General features: G+C 35.9%; 1 pseudogene; it reads right to left on the reverse strand.

Moving 5' to 3' along the window:
* Positions 1-14,183: 14,183 nt before the first annotated feature.
* LOC129527214 (olfactory receptor 4K2-like) lies at positions 14,184-15,129 on the reverse strand (annotated as a pseudogene).
* Positions 15,130-18,340: the final 3,211 nt, after the last annotated feature.

An 18,340-nucleotide genomic window follows, 5' to 3' on the forward strand; every position in this document is an offset into this window, starting at 1 on the left:
CCCACCAAGAGCATACGAAGGTTCCCTTTTATCCACATCCTCACCAACATTAGTTAGGAAAAAAAAAGAAAAAAATACAATGTATGTTTCTTTAGTCAAGCTGTTCAGAAGCTGTCTATTAAGCTGACTTACACAAATATCACATGTTCTCACTCATATTTGGGAGCTAAAAAAATTGAACTCGGAGAGAATAGAATGGTGGCTGGGAAGGGTAGTGCGGAGGGAGAGAGAAAGACGATATGGCTGATGGGTACAAAAATACAGTTAGAAGGAATAAGGTCTAGTATTCGGTAGCACAATAGGGTGACTATAATTAACAATAATTTACTGTATATTTAAAAATAACTAAAAGAGTTGAACTGGAATGCTCCTAACACAAAGAAATGATAAATGCTTGAGGTTATAGATGCCTCAGTTACCCAGATTTGATCATTACACATTGTATGCCTGTATCAAAACATCACATGTACCCCATAATATGTACAAAAAATTTCAACTTTTACGTTATATTGAGAGGGTACATGTACAGGTTTGTTTCATGGGTATATTGCATGATGCTGAAGTTTGAGGTATAAATGATCTCATCACCCAGGTAGTGAGCATAACTGACTGCTAAAATATCACTTACATTTTCTTATTTTACCTGACAATACTTAAGGTGTTCCTATTGCCCTGTGTAGCTGAGATTATGTCATGAATGTTGTAGATCTATGGTAAAATACTTAAACATACACCTAGTTATGTGCTGCATGTCTTCCTGACTAAATTGGAAGATTCTCCAGACCACTAGATTTTGCCTTCCTTTGCATCCTCCACTACTGTTGGCACAAAGTTGGTACATTATTTTTGCTGAAATTGTCATGTTCATAATTAAAAATGTAACTGTTTAAATAAAAAAGATTGATAAGAAATTCTATAAAGAAAGGTGTATATCAACTTTGATAAGAAAACTGATGCATGACATAATACTAAAATAAAAATAAGGTAATATAAAAAAATCAGAATAGTATCAAAATATATAAAATTGAAAGTGTGCTTTCCATCCCTGCTCTTACCTCTCCAGTTTCCCTTGCATGTATGCATACACATGCACAAACATAAACGCATCTGAATCTACTTTATTAATTTTATTTAATTTTTATTACCATATCTGTGGTTTCTTTAACCAAATACAAGCAGATTCAAATATAGATTAATACTTTTTGCCTCTTATCATTTAAAATGAGTATTCATTTTACATATCTGAACTTTTTTTGTTTACTTAATAGTATGGAAGAGAGCTTTTAATATCAGTACAGAGAGTTCTAATTATTTTTACCATTTCATATTATTTCACTCTATGGATAATTTATTTAATTTGTATCTTATTGATAGGTAATGAAGTTTTCTATTTATTTTATTATAGTGCCATGATAAGTAATAGTGAACATATACCATTTCTTGCGTATCCAGACATATTCATAGAATAAATCCTCAGTAATAAGATTTTATTTCAAAAGGTATGCACATTTGTAAATAGAAAATTGCCTTTATAAGTAGTTTAATGTTTATCTAAATGCCTAAATCTTTAGCTTCATATCTTACCAGTCTCCTAACCAGCATCTTTTTCTTCTAAACTGATGGATGAGATCTGCTTCTCAGAACACATCATGTTGTTTTACCCTCCACATTTTGCATATGCTCTTCCTTTTGCCTAGAATGCTCTCCCCTCAACCCTGCTGTCCTAAGATCCTATTTTAAGATTCTACTAGACTATCACCACATTCTGTTACATCAATTAACCTTCCTTTATACCTGTCATAATTGGCCAATCCCTCCTCTATATTCCAAAACTAACCTGCAGATACTTCTATCATTGCAGCTCATTTAATATTTCAACAAGTGCACGAGTATCTGTGTATGCCAGGCCTTCTGTTACTTGTCGGCAATAGAGAGTAAATATGATGTATTTCGCTCTACCCTCAAGGAATTCCAGTCTAGAGGGGGGATATAAAGGTATTCAATAAAGAATAGCAAAATCATTTCTAATTATAATTATGCTGTGCACTATTAGGAACATGTATAGAATAGCGAAAGAACATATAATGCCAGAACCTTCCCCGGTTGCTGTGGTCATTGGAAGACTTCTTGGAGAAATTCCATCAAGGTTTAGTCCTGAGGGTACATGTACAGGACATGGGCAGATTGAGCAAATGGATATCATTATGTAGCTATATAGCATTTGGAAAAGGCCCCAACAGCAATGGAGTCTGGCACACTAGAAGACAAGGGAAGTTAGTGTTCAAGGAGGAGAAAAATGCAAAATAGGGCTGTGGAGGTAGGCAGAATCCTACATTGTAGTAATTTGTTGCTTTCTATTTCCCAGCCTCACTGCTATTTTTTCTGTAATCCATAAAATAATGCCATCACATTATAAACCTTCAGTAATAAATATTTGAGAATAAATAAATATATGATATTCATCAATAGTGGATGAAAATTGTCAAAATTAGTATCAAGTCAGAATGCTTCACACCTGGAAAAACAAGTGCCGAGCAGTGCCTCCCTCATGAGGGATATCTAGATCTCTTCGGCAATCCTTCCTGCTCCCCTCCAGGTGTTCTATCATCTTAAGGTCTAGGCTTCCACCAACTGCCACATCAGTGAAAATGCAAGAATTGCAATGCAGAGGAACAGATTTCCATAAACCAATAAGGTCATTTCAGAATATGGGAGGTAGAGAGACTCTGAGAAATTGCTTCAAGACATAAGGCATTGAGGAAAGAAGGTAATAAGAGGGAAAAGAGAGATTTCGGTCTGGAAATTACTTAGGCTAATAGTCCACATAACTCCACATAAGCCAAGTCTCAGTATGTTGGTCAAAACAAGCAAATTCAAAGTTATACAGGAGGGGTGGAAAGAGACAAAAAGAACAAGGATAACTTTTTTTTCTGTAGCTCCAGTACAGTCTTCAAGTGCAGACTGTGTGTTTAGCATCCTTTTATCCACTACAGGGAAAAATAAGATAAAACATCCTAAGCAAATCACCCGAGAAGTCTGTAAAAAGTTCTCACAGCAGAAACTGGATAAAAGTTAAGCAGCTGCTGATAGTCTGCCCCCACTTAATCAATGCTTCCCCATTACCTCTACAGTATGCCTAATGTCTTTATTATAGTAGCATCCAAGGCTCTGACCACCTCCTATCAGCACAGATTCTCTTTCCGCTACTACTAACTTAATATCGTGTGCTCCAGAAATAGTAAACCAAATGTAGGTCCTGAATTCATTGGGCATTTTATGCTCCTCTGCCTTTGTCCATGCTGTTCCCTTCCTGGCTTATTTTACTCCAACCTCTCATCCAGATCTCAAATTCAGCACTACATCTGATCTCCAAGCTTACTCTGACTTTGCCAGGGACATTTAGACTTGCCTTTTCCTAGGTTCCCATATCACTACATGCAAATTTACACCATGGCAATTATCTTTCCTCTTGTTAGAATATAATCTCTTCAAGGATAGGAAAGTTATGTTATCATTTGTTTCCTCAGTACATCTCACAGATTCTGATATGTAAAAAGGGCCAAAAAACATTTCTTGGATTATCTTTACTGAGAGTAGCCTAAAAGGCAGAAAATTCAACTTATGACAGTCATCTCCTCCCTACTAATTCTGAGATACTTCACCTAGAGAAAAATCCTATCCTCTTATAATTAGACATATCCTTGGAAGAGCTAGCATAGCTCTTCAGTGTATAATGAAATGCCAATGACTGAAAACAGATTTCTGCTAGAGTACAAACAGAAAACGAATCAGGACTCAAGGAAGAGAGGTATAAAACAAGAAGAGGATAAAAGTATAACAGATTCTATGATCCTGCTTGACCTAAAGTCTCATACAGGAATAATTTGTAAAAACATTATATTCCTGGTGATTCAACAAATGCTAATGTTTGTTGAGAGTAAGGCATGAAAGGCTAGGAACAAGGGTGGATTACAGTAAAGTGAGAGTTAGAAATGCAAAAAAGTTGTAGGCATGGTGGTAGAAAGGGCATGTTCTGTTTTGCACGAGGCTGCTCTATTCATGTAGGCAGAACTGCTGGTGTAATATACATGAATGGAGTGGCCTGGTGCAAAACAAAACAGAGAGATGAGGTCTCTGGTTATAATTCGATCTAAAAGCTGAGCTCCAACTTGGAATTCTGGCCAAATATTGCCGGGCTTATATTTGTTTGTTTCATTTTTCGTGAAAATAAATAAATCTGTATTTATTTGTGAAATTTTCCACTATCTAATTTTGGTAATTAACTTGATTCTTTATAAATCTTTTAGGGAACACGAAACACGTTGGGAATAGAGGACAGTTATGGCTTGCAACCTGGTAACTTACAAACTCTGCTTACAAGATGATGAGAAAATTAGAATAGAGAAGCTAATTAACATTCCCCAAGCCACAAACCTGGAAAATGGTGAAAAGCTAGATTCAAATCAGGCAATCCAGTTTCAGTTACGGTGCTCTTGATCCCCACTCCAGGGATTCTTAGCTCTGTGTGTGTGTGTGTGTGTGTGTGTGTGTGTGTGTGTGTGTGTGTGCATATACAAATACATCATATATCCCTTTGGAAGTTTGGTGAAGTCTGGACCCTTCTCAGAATAATATCTTGTACACATAAGGTAAAATATACAGGGAATTACAAATGGCCAATAAATACGTGGAAAAAATGCTCAACATCACTTATCATCAGGAAAGTGCAAATCAAAACCACAGTGATAGGCTGTCTCACCCCAGTTAGGATGGCTATTATCAAAAAGACAAAATAATAAATTCTGGTGAGGATGTGGAGAAAAGAGAACTCTTTTTTTTTTTTTTTTTTGAGATGGCATCTTGCTCTGTTGCCTAGGCTGGAGTACAGTGGCGCCATCTCGGCTCACTGCAAGCTCTGCCTCCAGGGTTCACGCCACTCTCCTGCCTCAGCCTCCCGAGCAGCTGGGACTGCAAGCACCCGCCACCACGCCCGGCTAAGTTTGTGTATTTTTAGTAGAGACAGGGTTTCACCATGTTAGCCAGGATGGTCTCAATCTCCTGACCTCATGATCCGCCTGTCTCGGCCTCCCAAAGTGCTGGGATTACAGGCGTGAGCCAGAAAAAGATCTCTTATACGCTATTGGTGGGAAAATAAACTAGCACAGCCACTATGAAGAACAATACAGAGTTTCCTTTAAAAACCAAACCAAAAGAAAACAAAAAAACTACAAATAGAACTACATATGATCCATCTATCCCACTACTGGGCATTTATCCAAAGGAAAGAAAATCAGTATATCAAAGAGACATTTGTAGCCTCATATTTATTGCAGCACTATTCACAATAACCAAGACACGGAATCAACCCGTGTCTGACAGCAGATGAAGAGATTTTTTTAATGCAGTACAAATATACAATGGAATATTACTCAGCTATAAAAATAACAATCATGTTATTTGCAACAACATGTATGAGACTGGGGTACATTATGTTAAGTGAAATAAAGCAGGAACAAAAAGCTGTTCATCACATGTTCTCATTCTTCTGTGGAAATTTTAAAAAGTTAATCTTGGCCAGGCGCGGTGGCTCACGCATGTAATCCCAGCACTTTGGGAGGCCGAAGCAGGTGGATCGCCTGTCAGGAGTTTGAGACCAGCCTGGCCGACATGGCGAAACTCTGTCTCTACTAAAAATACAAAAATTAGCCGGGCATGGTTGCGGGTGCCTGCGTTCCCAGCTATTCCGGGAGGCTGAGGCAGGAGAATCGCTTGAACCCCGGAGGAAGAGGTTGCAGTGAGCAGAGATCGTGCTATTGCACTCCAGCCTATGCAACAGGGCGAGATTCCGTTTCAAAAACAAAAACAAAAACAAAAACAAACAAAAAAACAACAAAAAAACTTGATCTTACAGAAGGAAAAAGCAGAATAGAGATTACTAGAGGCTGAAAAATGTAGAGAAAAAAGGAGAAAAGAGACATTTGTTAAAGGACACAAAATCACAGCTAGATTAGAGACATAAGTTCTTATGTTTTATAGCACTGTAGGATGACTATAGCCAAAAATAATATTCTTTATATTTTCAAATAGCTAGAAGAAAAGATATCAACTATTCCCAACAAAAAATGATAAATATTTGAATTGATGGGTATGCTAGCTACCCTGATCTGATCTCTACATATTATATGTATCACATCACTATGTACCACATAAATATGTAGAATTATTGTCAATTAAAAATAAATTAAACTTAAGAATATAAGAACACAAAGAAAATCAATTATACTAAACTGTAGTATTCAAGTATTTTTTCAATGGTGATATAGTAATACAAGTGCTTTCTGAACACACTGAATAAGATCTAGTGAGAATCTAATAGCTAAATCAATTTTAAAATAGTAATGTTCCATAAACAAAACTAAAAACAAAAACCACATGATTATCTCAGTAGATGCAGAAAAGGCTTTCAATAAAAGTCAGCATTCCTTCATGATAAAAAGACTCCACAGACTAGACTTTGAAGGAACATACCTCAAAGTATTCAGCCATATATGACAAACCCACAGCCAACATTATACTGAGTTGGCAAAAGCTGGAAGCATTCCACTTGAAAACTGGCACAAGACAAGGATGCCCTCTCTCACCACTCCTATTCAACATAATATTGGAAGTTCTGGCCAGGGCAATTGGGCAAGAGAAAGAAATACAGGGCATTCAGATAGGAAGAGAGGAAGTCAAACTATCCCTATTTGCAGATGACATGATCCTGTATCTGGAAAACCTCATAATCTGAGCCCAAAAGATTCTTAAGCTGATAAACGACTTTAGCAAAGTCTTGGGATACAAAATCAATGTTCAGAAATCACTAGTATTCCTATACATGAACAACAGTCAGGCTGAGAGCCAAATCAGGAATGAAATTCCATTTGCAATTGTCACAAAAAGAATAAAACACCTAGGAATAAAGCTAACTAGGGAGGTGAAATATTTTTACAAGGAGAACTACAAAACACTGCTCAAAGAAACCAGAGATGACACAAACAAATGGAAAAATACTCCATGCTCATGGATAGGAAGAATCAATATCGTTAAAAGGGCCATACTGCCCAACGCAATTTATAGATACAGTGCTATTTCCATCAAACTACCATTGACATTCTTCACAGAACTAGAGAAAACTATTTTAAAATTCATAAAGAACCATAAAAGAGACTGAATAATCAAGGCAATCCTAAGCAAAACTAACAAAGATGAAGGCATCATGCTCCCTGAATTCAAACTATGTTACAGGGCTACAGTAACCAAAACAGTTTGGTACTGGCACAAAAATAGACACATAGACTAAGAAACAGAATAGAGAACCCAGAAATAAGACCACACACCTACAACTATCTGATATTTGACAAACCTGACAAAAACAAGCAATGGAAAATGAATTCTCCATTCAATAAATGGTGTTGGGATAGCTGGCTAGCCATTGTCTTAGTAGCCTAGACAACTGCCTTGTCTAGGGAGATGGCAGCAGAGATGAAGAGACATAAATTAAGTCAATATATATTTTTAAAATAGGAGGACTATTTAGTGGATTGTATGGAGTAGTGGATGAGAAAAAAGGAGAATCAAAATTGTGAATTTATTAATAGCTAACTATTTATTTGACTGCGTCCATTTTTCCTCTCATTCTACGTCCAATTTCTTCTCTTTGTACCTCTGATTCATCTTCCTTCTTTGATGACAAGGCCTCTAAAGTGAGTCACCTAAACTGCAGTCTGAGGAGGAGTCAAGGGTACTGCAAATGTGAGAGCCATATTCAGATACTGGCATGTGGAACAAGTTGAAGAATGGCTAATCTGATGTGCTTTATTTATCCAGAAATTTTAACTAGGCTCCATGAGTAAGGCTTTGAGGGCACAGTTCAGGGCTTAGCTGATTCCCCCCAGATGAGCTCTTCTACCAGAAATTCCCTGGTAGAGGTTATTTATTCTCCAGCTTTAGGGCTTTTATTAGATGAAATGTCTTACTTCATGCTTTAATTTTATGGTTCTATTTTTAACAATTTTCTGAACAGTACATTCTACTATGTCTCAAAATAAACAATTTGTTATATTTTTATAAATCTGGACAAAGTCTGCCTTGTTTATTAACGTGTTTTTAAAAAATTCAATAGATAACTATTAAGTCATTTACTTCTCAGTTAATTTATAGAAGACAGCATTTCCATTACTATCTTTTGAATAGGTAAGAGATGAAGGACAAAATACTTCAGACTTTTAAACTATGTTTATTTTATTTAAAATCATTGCTGTGAAAAAAAAAACAAAAAACAAGACATTGACCTATTGAACATAGTGTTATTTATTATTTTTCCTTTTATGCAATCTTGGCATATTCTTCAATTCAAAATAAGAAACCCCAAAAGTATGTAATACTTCTTTGGAAAAATATGCAAAGGCCAACACATACAAAGGACAATGCTAGCTACAGAAATGCATCAAAGACTAATAATAATTGACAAAAATCCAGTATTTTAACAATAATTAATACTAGGTAAATTGATACATCCTATTACAGTATGAAATTCTGCCATTTAATTTCAAGTAAGAACCCTTATTTCCATTCTAGTACCTGCTGTCTTATGCATGTTTAACACAACAGCAACAATAATATAAGTAGTTAGTATATATTAAAGCATTAATGAACACCAAGCATTGTTAAATACATTACATGTATTTTTGCTTAATTTTCACAACATTACTAATGGTTAAATATTATTACATTTTGTAGGTAAAAAAACTGAGGCTTAGAAACATTGAAAAAAACTTGCTCAACGTTGCAAAACAAGAAATTTGTGACACTGGAATTGACATCTACAAGGGACTGATGTAACTAATTGCTGGATACATGTCCCTCAAAGACACAGAAACAGATCTTGTATTCTAGTGGATCTCCAGCACCCAGTGAGGGCCTGAAACAGAGTACATGTCCAACAAATAATTATTGAAGTAAAGATTGACATTTCAGGAGCAGAGATTAATATTCAAAAACAAAGATGAGAATTTTGGCAGAAAAGTCAAAATGAGGTAAAAGTACATTTCCACCTTAACTTTTTTTTATTTGCTTAGCTGACATAAGGAAGAGTTTATAATTTGTTTTTTTTTAATTTTATTATTATTATACTTTAAGTTTTAGGGTACATGTGCACAATGTGCAGGTTTGTTACATATGTATACATGTGCCATGCTGGTGTGCTGCACCCACTAACTCGTCATCTAGCATTAGGTATATCTCCCAATGCTATCCCTCCCCCTTCCCCCCACCGCACAACAGTCCCCAGAGTGTGATGTTCCCCTTCTGTGTCCATGTGTTCTCATTGTTCAGTTCCCACCTATGACTGAGAATATGCAGTGTTTGGTTTTTTGTCCTTGCGATAGTTTACTGAGAATGATGATTTCCAATTTCATCCATGTCCCTACAAAGGACATGAACTCATCATTTTTTATGGCTGCATAGTATTCCATGGTGTATATGTGCCACATTTTCTTAATCCAGTCTATCATTGTTGGACATTTGGGTTGGTTCCAAGTCTTTGCTATTGTGAATAGTGCCACAATAAACATACGTGTGCATGTGTCTTTATGGAAGCATGATTTATAGTCCTTTGGGTATATACCCAGTAATGGGATGGCTGGGTCAAATGCTATTTCTAGTTCTATATCCCTGAGGAATCGCCACACTGACTTCCACAATGGTTGAACTAGTTTACAGTCCCACCAACAGTGTAAAAGTGTTCCTATTTCTCCACATCCTCTCCAGCATCTGTTGTTTCCTGACTTTTTAATGATTGCCATTCTAACTGGTGTGACCTGGTGTATCTCATTGTGGTTTTGATTTGCATTTCTCTGATGGCCAGTGATGATGAGCATTTTTTCATGTGTTTTTTGGCTGCATAAATGTCTTCTTTTGAGAAGTGTCTGTTCATGTCCTTTGCCCACTTTTTGATGGGGTTGTTTGTTTTTTTCTTGTAAATTTGTTTGAGTTCATTGTAGATTCTGGATATTAGTCCTTTGTCAGATGAGTAGGTTGCAAAAATTTTCTCCATTTTATAGGTTGCCTGTTCACTCTGATGGTAGTTTCTTTTGCTGTGCAGAAGCTCTTTAGTTTAATTAGATCCCAGAAACCAACGAGAACAGAGACACAACATACCAGAATCTCTGGGACACATTCAAAGCAGTGTGTAGAGGGAAATTTATAGTGCTAAATGCCCACAAGAGAAAGCAGGAAAGATCCAAAATTGACACCCTAACATCACAATTAAAAGAATTAGAAAAGCAAGAGCAAATACATTCAAAAGCTAGCAGAAGGCAAGAAATAACTAAAATCAGAGCAGAGCTGAAGGAAATAGAGACACAAAAAGCCCTTCAAAAAATTAATCCAGGAGCTGGTTTTTTGAAGGATCAACAAAATTGATAGACCACTAGCAAGACTAATAAGAAAAGAGAGAAGAATCAAATAGACGCAATACAAAATGATGAAGGGGATATCACTACCGATCCCACAGAAATACAAACTACCATCAGAGACTACTACAAACACCTCTACGCAAATAAACTAGAAAATCTAGAATAAATGGATAAATTCCTCGACATATACACCCCCCCAAGACTAAACCAGGAAGACGTTGAATCTCTGAATAGACCAATAACAGGCTCTGAAATTGTGGCAATAATCAATAGCTTACCAACCAAAAAGAGTCCAGGACCAGATGGATTCACAGCTGAATTCTACCAGAGGTACAAGGAGGAACTGGTACCATTCCTTCTGAAACTATTCCAATCAATAGAAAAAGAGGGAATCCTCCCTAACTCATTTTATGAGGCCAGCATCATCCTGATACCAAAGTCTGGCAGAGACACATCCAAATAAGGGAATTTTAGATCAATATCCTTGATGAACATTGATGCAAAAATCCTCAATAAAATACTGGCAAACCAAATCCAGCAGCACATCAAACAGCTTATCCACCATGATCAAGTGGGCTTCATCCCTGGGATGCAAGGCTGGTTCAATATACACAAATCAATAAATGTAATCCAGCATATAAACAGAACCAAAGACGAAAACCACATGATTATCTCAATAGATGCAGAAAAGGCCTTTGATAAAATTCAACAATGCTTCCTGCTAAAAACTCTCAATAAATTAGGTATTGATGGGCTGTATCTCAAAATAATAAGAGCTATCTATGACAAACCCACAGCCAATATCATACTGAATGGGCAAAAACAGGAAGCATTCCCTTTGAAAACTGGCACAAGACAGGGATGCCCTCTCTTACCACTCCTATTCAACATAGTGTTGGAAATTCTGGCCAGGTCAATTAGGCGGGAGAAGGAAATAAAGGGTATTCAATTAGGAAAAGAGGAAGTCAAGTTGTCCCTGTTTGCAGATGACATGATTGTATATCTAGAAAACCCCATTGTCTCAGCCCAAAATCTCCTTAAGCTGATAAGCAACTTCAGTAAAGTCTCAGGATACAAAATCAATGTACAAAATTCACAAGCATTCTTATACACCAATAACAAACAGAGAGCCAAATCATGAGTGAACTCCCATTCACAATTGCTTCAAAGAGAATAAAATATCTGGGAATCCAACTTACAAGGGACGTGAAAGACCTCTTCAAGGAGAACTACAAACCACTGCTCAAGGAAATAAAAGAGGATACAAACAAATGGAAGAACATTCCATGCTCATGGGTAGGAAGAATCAATATCGTGAAAATGGCCATACTGCCCAAGGTTATTTACAGATTCAATGCCATCCCCATCAAGCTACCAATGACTTTCTTCACAGAATTGGAAAAAACTACTTTAAAGTTCATATGGAACCAAAAAAGAGCCCGCATCGCCCAGTCAATCCTAAGCCAAAAGAACAAAGCTGGAGGCATCATGCTACCTGACTTCAAACTATACTACAAGGCTACAGTCACCAAAGCAGCATGGTAGTGGTACGAAAACAGAGATATAGATCAATGGAACAGAACACAGCCCTCAGAAATAATGCCACATATCTACAACTATCTGATCTTTGACAAACCTGAGAAAAATAAGCAATGAGGAAAGGCTTCCCTATTTAATAAATGGTGCTGGGAAAAGTGGCTAGCCATATGTAGAAAGCTGAAACTGGATCCCTTCCTTACATCTTATACAAAAATCAATTCAAGATGGATTAAAGACTTAAACGTTATACTTAAAACCATAAAAACCCTAGAAGAAAACCTAGGCATCACCATTCAGGACATAGGCATGGGCAAGGACTTTATGTCTATAATTTGTTAAAATGAACTAGTGTTTCAAATTTAAAATGTGGTTTTCTATCTAGCTCCAACACTACATTTCTTCATAAGCTTCTGCACATTATTTAATGTTAAATATTTGGATTGGAGGTTGTGTTGAAGCATGTTTTACAATTATCTTGGACTTTTAAGTGGCAAAACTATTAATGCCATTTCTTTCTTTGCAAGGCAAAGTCGTGTTTTTCTTATGCTACTCGCTGTTCAAATCTATGATGACTGATTGCTTCCCGAACTCTTTTTATATACGTCAGTCATTTTAAGTAGACACATTTTTATCAGTATATCAAAATACCATGCAATCTAACCTAGTTTTGTCACCCCTACCATATTAGTAATGAAAAACTGGAAAACGTTCTATTTGTTTTTCTGTCATATGTCTTAACAAGCTGCAGTCTTAGAGACATGCTAAAACTAGAATATCGAATTTAAGCTGCTAGTGACTTTTTTTGAAAGAAGTTATTCTTCAAAGGCATACTACTTTAATATAAGATGTATTTTGGGAAGAAGTTTTAGGGAAATAGAAAAGACATTTTTAGAACCCATTCTGTATTACTTTCCATAAAGCAGTCATGACAAATATTTAATTTACCTTTTACAATATTTTTAGAGATGAAAAAGGGAGAGAGGTAAAGTGAATCCCCAGGGATAATACAACTAGGAAATGACAGAATCAAGATTTAATTCCAGGGTCCATGTTTGTCTACAGAAATGTCTTTGCCCCTTACAGTGATTCAGCCTTAAATCTGTCCTGTGAATTCTCTGGACCTTCAATACTTCAGCTGTTAGAAAATTGGACTGGCTGGCTGATTTCCAAAGACTCTCTTGTAATAAAAAATCTATTTAACATGATCAATAATATACCAAATTAGGGAGAATCATGCTATGTATTTCTTAAATTCTTTTTTCCCTTTCTTTCCATAGGTTATATTATGTTGAAAATTAGACACAAAGCTTCTTCTAAGACTAATAATATGCTGCAATATTTATTTTGGAAATGAAAAACTTATGATTAATTTAATAGCTAACATTTTTCCCAAACATTGAGTCTTGGTAGTAAATAAATTCATCATACTTATAATTTTCAGCCCGATTTTGAAAGCCAGTCAGATTTGAGTAGTTTACTATGATTTAAACTTTACAAATTATTATTTGATTATTTACTATATTAATTATGAAGTGTGATAGTGGTATGAACACCTATTAAGAAACTGTATTGTTAAATTTCTGAATCTTTGAACTGTTCTCTTATTTTCAGAGTTGACACAGAACTCAAACAACTGAACCCCTTAAATCAAGATTGTTGAACATTACCTAAAATAATCTCTTCACAGTATAAATTTTCCCATAAAACTATTTCCAGTGTTATACTTGTTTTGTCCTACACTGCTAATTATACTTCTAAATTAATCTAAACACCATCAGAGTACCACAAGGCTGTACAGAATGGGAGTATTCTGGATTAGAAAACAGGAGATTCATATTTTATCTCAGGTTTCTTTAATTAGTCTTAATCCGAGGTATGTTTGTAGGATCCAGAGGTCTATGAAGTCCTGAATTTATGTTCACAATTTTGATGATATGTTCATTTTTCTATGAAAATCACCTTTACATTTCACCAGATTATCAAATAGACCCATAACTCAAAAGGTTTGTAAACACTGCGCTAACTTTTCGTCAAGATGTCGCACATTTCTTATCCCTGACTTCTTTTCATAAATTTAAACTAAATTATTTGAAAGGTAAATTCTAAGTTTAATTTTTTGATTGCTCTAAGAACATAACTGTTGATATTATATCTCACAAAGGAAATCGCTATTCATTGCATGAAGTATCACGGAGCAGTTTTCCCAAGACTGAAATACTGAATATTCAGTTTCTTCTTCATTGCTGTCTTCAATTCCTGGTTTCTCAAAGTATAGATAAGTGGATCCAGAAAGGGAGTGAAGATGGTATAGAAAACAGAGAGAATTTTGTCTACCAGGAAGTTTGTGGAAGGCCACACATAAATGAAAATACAGGGTCCAAAGAACATTAACACAACAATAAAATGTGCTGTACAGGTAGAAAGAGCCTTGGAGGATCCTGTGGAGGAGTAGTCCCTGACAATATTAAGAACAATGATGTAGGAGGTGAGCAAAAGCAGAAAACTTATAAGAGCAATCACACCACTGGTTGAAATCATGGAGGTCCCAAGAACATAAATATCTATACAAGCTAACTGGATGACCAAAGGAAGATCACAGAAAAAACTGTCTACAACATTGGGAACACAGAAGGGCAAATAGAGGGAAAAACTAATTGGCTCATTGTATGGAGAAAGCCCACTGTCCAACAAGAAACTGCCACAAGCTCAACACACACTCTTTGGCTCATAATTGTTGAATAGTGGAGAGGTTTACATATGGCAATATGCCTGTCAAAAGACATGGAGATCAGCAGCACAATCTCAGTCCCATTGAAGAGGTGTAAAAAAAAGATCTGAGAAATGCAGCCTTCAAAAGAGATGGTCTTACGCAGAGCAAAAAAGTCCATAATCATCTTTGGTGTGGCAAAGGAGGACAGGCACATGTCAATGAGACAGGTTGCTGAGCAGGAAGTACATGCGAGAGTGAAGGTGTGAGGTGGATAGGACAGTGAGCAAAATCAGGCAGTTGCCCAACATGGTCATTAAATAGAAGACAGAAAACACCACAAAAAAAGAATATCTGGAGTTCAGGAGAATCAGTAAGTCCAAGTAACATGAATTCAGATACTCTGGAATAGTTGAACCCCTCCATTCATCTGCAGACTCGGCTTTATAATTGTAAAAGGAACAAAATTACAGAGTTTGAAAATGTGATATTTCTACAACCACATATTAACTTATCATTCGCTTAAAGATTGATTACTAGAATCCAACTAAAAATTCTCAGGGTAAACATTTTTGCGGGGAATCACTTAACGGTTGCTACCAGATATAATCTGAAAAGTTTAACCTCTTGGTTTTGACCAGCATCAGTACACGTTGAGCTGTAGTCATCACATGCCCATACAATTATACACCTATCTGAATATTACTTAAAGAGTTATGTAATACACATTTATTGAGGCAGATTACATTACATTTGTGTGCTCTACTGAATAAGGCATGTAAATAAAACTAAAAATAAAATAAGTGTTGAACTCTCAAAGGTTTCTCTTACACACAAAAATGTGAATATTTTGAATCAACTATTGTTAAACACTAGACTTAACTAAAACTTTAATGATTTCAGAAGATCCTTTTAATATCTTATGAGGGTGATAAATTATTTAATTTTTAATTTCTTAATTCCATAAGACAACTGATAACCAAAAGGCATTCTTGTAACCTACAAGAGTTATTCTCCACTTTTGGTAATTTATTATTTCCTAGAAACATGTTTTAAAAATAGAATCTCCCTCCTTTAATTCTCTTCATTCTACCCAAAACTATATTTTAAACTAGAAAAAACAAAAAAGATACATTAAGAACTCAGAATTATTTTTCAAAATTAATTTTTTCATTTACAGTGCTTCCCAAGTTCTAGAAATTTTATTTCCTATGGAATATCAATGTCTTTACCAAACAGTCAAAAGTGTGGTACAAAGCAAATGAAACTTAGCCCTAGTAAATGAAAGCTAATTTTGTGACCAGGTAGGGTTTACTTTGCCAGCCACCTAATGAAATTTAAGCCTTTGACTACAGAAATTTTAGCTGAGTAACTGGAAATTTGTCCGGGTTGCTGGAAAATTTGATGAAACCAAAATTAATTAAGTAAAAAAATATAGTGTTAGATCAGGCATTTATAAGTCTATATGCATCTAAATCTTTTTTTTAGTTAAATTGCTTTTTCCACATGTAAAACTACATGAATTCCCTTGTTATATTACACATTTGAATATTTCACTTTATATATTTGAATATTTATCTAGTTTTGATAATAATTTAATTATAATAGATAATGCAATTTTATCTAATCCTGTATTCTAACTTATCCGTCTTTGAAAATGCAATATTTCATTCCTTCTTCAATGAAAGTTTTCAAGGTACACTAAAAAAGATTTCATTATGTCAGTGAAATGTGGTGGATGAATGTCAAAAATTTTAAAATATCAATATACTAATAATTAAGTTATAGTCAATATGCTTAGAAAAGAATAAAATCATTGTTATAAACTCAAAGAATGAACAAATGGAAACAGAGTCAAAAATGGGCCGGGCACAGTGGCTGATGCCTGTAATGCTAGCACTTTGGGAGGCTGAGGCAGGCGGATGGCTTGAGCGCAGGAGTTTAAGACCAGCCTGGCCACCATGGCGAAACCCTGTCTCTACTAAAAATACAGAAATTTACCAAGCATAGTGGCACACACCTGTAATCCCACACCCGCTTCTCGGGTGGCTAAGGCAGGGGAATCCTTTGAACCTGGGAGGAGGAGGCAGAGGCTACAGTGAGCCGAGAACATGCCACTGCACTCCGGCTTGAGCACTAAGTGAGTACCTGTCTCAAAAAAAAAAAAAGAAAAGAAAAGAATTATTTGACTTTTATTTTCTTCATTCTCTTCCATTAATTTATTCCCAATGATCCTTCCAAAAATTCTTGAAAATAAATAATAAAAAAGAAAATCTTGCATTATGAATGCCTGAGACTACTGACTATTGAAATTTTAGATTGTAGATCAATACACATATAGATTTAACTGTCTGACAGTGCCAATGTATCAATTCAGTGAAAAAATAAGTTTTATGATTATGTGCCCCCTTTTTTCTGAATTAACTGATTGGCTGATTAAATTTGCAGATTAGCTGATTGCTTTTAGTTAAAAGTAGTGGCATGGTTTCTAGTCTAAAGAAAAAGTCTTATCTGATTTGCAGTAAAAACTAAAACAAGTGTTCCAAAACAATTTTGGCTTCTTTTTTGGATAACTATCACAAATTTTACATGGACTACACATTTTGATTTTGGAATAGAAGGATTATACCAATTGTTCTGTTGCAGCAACTTTCAGAGTCCAGTTAGAAGTGGAAAAATAAAAATGGGAAAAAATCTGATTCATTTTTAAAATTTTTAATTTGTTTTTAATTGTTGCCGTGCAGAAGCAAATGTACTGGAAATGAATTGTACTCAGTTAATTATAATTTACCTTATTATTCCATCCTTAACTCATTCTGTGATTGAACACTAAATATCAAAATTTTAAATATTACTTTCACGGCCGGGTGGAATGGCTCATGCCTGTAATCCCAGCACTTTGGGAGGCCGAGATGGGTGGATCACTTGAGGCCAGGAGTTCAAGACCAGCCTGGTCAACAATGGTGAAACCCCGTCTCTACTAAAAATACAAAAATTAGCCATGTGTGGTGGTGGGCATCTGTAATCCCGGCACCTGTAATCCCAGCTACTTGGGAGGCTGAGGCAGGAGAACTGCTTGAACCCAGAAGACGGAGATTGCAGTGAGCAGAGATCACACCACTCACTCCAACCTGGGAGACAGAGCAAGACTCCATCTCAAAAATACAAATAAATGTTACCCTCAGCAATATTTTTCCTTTAGATGACCTCATGTTTTCCCATGTGGAGGAAAATCTGGTTACATCTCCATTTATTTGCACATATTTAAATTGTTTTGTCAATATTGAAAAATTATTTTGGCCGGGTGCAGTGGCTCACACCTATAATCCCAGCACTTTGGGAGGCTGAGGTGGGTGGATCATGAGGTCAGGAGTTCAACACCAGCCTGGCCAACACAGTGAAATCCCATCTCTACTGAAAATTAAAAAATTTGCTGGGCGTGGTGGTGCATGCCTGTATTCCCAGCTACTTGGGAGGCTGAGGCAGGAGAGTTGTTTGAACCTGGGAGGCAGAAGTTGCAGTGAGCTGAGATGGCGCCATTGCACTCCAGCCTGGATGACAGAGCTAGACTCCATCTCAAAAAAAAAAAAAAAGAAAAATTATTTTTAAATTTTGTTGTCATAGAATGATATTCGAG

This window comes from Gorilla gorilla, chromosome 16, assembly GCF_029281585.2.
Source record: "Gorilla gorilla gorilla isolate KB3781 chromosome 16, NHGRI_mGorGor1-v2.1_pri, whole genome shotgun sequence".
NCBI lineage: Eukaryota > Metazoa > Chordata > Mammalia > Primates > Hominidae > Gorilla > Gorilla gorilla.